This window comes from Chiloscyllium punctatum, unplaced genomic scaffold, assembly GCF_047496795.1.
Source record: "Chiloscyllium punctatum isolate Juve2018m unplaced genomic scaffold, sChiPun1.3 scaffold_504, whole genome shotgun sequence".
Classification (NCBI taxonomy): domain Eukaryota; kingdom Metazoa; phylum Chordata; class Chondrichthyes; order Orectolobiformes; family Hemiscylliidae; genus Chiloscyllium; species Chiloscyllium punctatum.
The window spans coordinates 25,001-27,500 of NW_027310238.1; the positions used below are offsets into that span (position 1 = coordinate 25,001).

At 62.9% G+C, this 2,500-nt stretch overlaps 1 non-coding gene across 1 annotated transcript; it reads left to right on the forward strand.

Moving 5' to 3' along the window:
- The first annotated feature begins 1,829 nt into the window (after nucleotides 1–1,829).
- Nucleotides 1,830–1,983, forward strand: LOC140473050 (5.8S ribosomal RNA). The gene has a single exon (XR_011958049.1). It is a non-coding gene; the product is annotated as a 5.8S ribosomal RNA (ribosomal RNA).
- The last annotated feature ends 517 nt before the right edge of the window (nucleotides 1,984–2,500 follow it).

Sequence of the window (2,500 nt, forward strand, 5' to 3'; positions counted from 1 at the left end):
ACTTGTCTCGCGAGGGTGGTTTCGGGGCCAGCAGGAGAGCTCGTCGGGGTAGCAGGCCCTGCAGCCGTGGTCACCGCCAAACCCCCACAACTCGAGCAAGTGAAAAAAAAAAGTAACAAATAAGAAAGGATCGTCGGCTTGGGGGTACGCCCGTTTCCGTTTCAACTTGTCTCGCGAGGGTGGTTTCGGGGCCAGCAGGAGAGCTCGTCGGGGTAGCAGGCCCTGCAGCCGTGGTCACCGCCAAACCCCCACAACTCGAGCAAGTGAAAAAAAAAGTAACAAATAAGAAAGGATCGTCGGCTTGGGGGTACGCCCGTTTCCGTTTCAACTTGTCTCGCGAGGGTGGTTTCGGGGCCAGCAGGAGAGCTCGTCGGGGTAGCAGGCCCTGCAGCCGTGGTCACCGCCAAACCCCCACAACTCGAGCAAGTGAAAAAAAAAAGTAACAAATAAGAAAGGATCTCTGTCGGCTTGGGGGTACGCCCGTTTCCGTTTCAACTTGTCTCGCGAGGGTGGTTTCGGGGCCAGCAGGAGAGCTCGTCGGGGTAGCAGGCCCTGCAGCCGTGGTCACCGCCAAATCCCCACAACTCGAGCAAGTGAAAAAAAAAGTAACAAATAAGAAAGGATCGTCGGCTTGGGGGTACGCCCGTTTCCGTTTCAACTTGTCTCGCGAGGGTGGTTTCGGGGCCAGCAGGAGAGCTCGTCGGGGTAGCAGGCCCTGCAGCCGTGGTCACCGCCAAACCCCCCACAACTGTTGGGCGCCTACCTGCGCGGGGCAGGAGGACACTTTCCGATTTCAAATCTCCGTTTGCCGAGTCCACCCCGAACGCACGCGGGCGGGCGGGTTCGCATCACCCTTCGTCACAAGGGGCGAAGCCCGTTCCACCGTCTCGTCAGTAGTGCCGACCGGTCTGTGATCGACGAGGGGAGCCACACCAGGTCCGGCCCTGCTGCTTGGCGGCACCGCGTCGTCGGGAGCTCGCGACAGACGGAGGGTTTCGGTGTACTCTCCAGCCACGGGAAACGAAGCCGGTGATGCAGGCGCCGGTCTTTCGCTCCCAAATCGGCTGGGTTTACATCGTTGCTATCTAGTCACGCTCCCTTCAAACCCGACGGGGTACCTATTCCCCTCACCCGTCTGTGCGTATACAGCCTCTTTGCACTTGCGGGATGGGGGTGGTGGTTTAAAGACTCTCGAGTTGCCGCCCGTCGGTCTCCGAGCTCCGTGCAGTAGTGATCCCCAGCGAACTGCCAGCAGGGCGAACGAGCGATCCCGCTCTCGGTCGGGGCGCCTGGCGTCGATCGGTGGTCGGTGGCTTGCGGGCAAGCTGCGCTGTGAGTGTGGGAACGAGTATGACGAGCCGTTGCCGCGACTCCCAGTCCACCTCGGCGGTGGCTGGGCCGGGCGGGCGTCTGCTCGGGCGAGTGCCGCCCCCGCCTCCTCGCAGGAAGTCCGCTCGCCGACACGCCGCCACGTGCACGCGTCAGTGACGCTGCCGAACCGATGGCCGGTGCCCGTTCCCGCCTCTGCTTTTCCTAGGGCAAAGCTGCTGCACGCCTCGTGATACTAGGCGGGCGACATGGTGGCGGTGATCCTGCCTCCGTCGCTGCGGTGCGTTGGGGCACGCATCGCCTCTTGGGCGCCCTGTCCTCCTCCCCCCAATAGACGTATGTTTCTGCGGGCCGCACCAGGATGGTGCTCCCCATCGCTTCACGCCACCCTGCTCCGCCCGCACGCCGGCGTGCAGGTGGCTGTAGCTCAAGGTGGGGAGCGTATGTGCGGTCCGGGTCGCTTTCCTCTGGCGAGGGAGAGACCTAAAACAAACTCAGACAACTCTTGACGGTGGATCACTCGGCTCGTGCGTCGATGACGAACGCAGCTAGCTGCGAGAATTAATGTGAATTGCAGGACACATTGATCATCGACACTTTGAACGCACTTTGCGGCCCCGGGTTCTTCCCGGGGCCACGCCTGTCTGAGGGTCGTTTGGCAATCAATCGCACTCGCCTTGGCTGGCGAGAGCGCGGCTGGGGTGTCGCAGAGGACCCGTCCTCTTTGTCCCCCTAAGTTCAGACTCCGGAGCCCTCCGGCGTCGGAGCGCTTGGCCTTTCCCCCCCACCCTGCACATTCCGTTCGTCAGGCTCGACGCCATCCCCCCGCCGGGGAGCGCGGCCTGGCGTCCGTCTGTGTCGTGGCAGTGGGGCCAGCACGGCTGTCACCGGTCCCAGAATGGCTGTCGGTGGTTCACACTGTGTGTGTGTGCCAACCCTCCTGGTCTCTGGGACACGGAGCTGCCACGAAGTGTTGAGCCTCCAGTGGGGGGTCTGCCTAAGCTCTGCACGTCCGCATTGGGTCCGTCTCTCGGTTGGCTGGCAGTGGAAAGAGTGAAGGGAGCCGCGGAGGTCCGGTGCTGGTGCGCCGCCGGCCTGACCGTGGAGCTCGCCGGTTTGACACGCTGACCCGACTCGATGGTTGATCGATTGAGAGTGCTGGGAGCTGCAG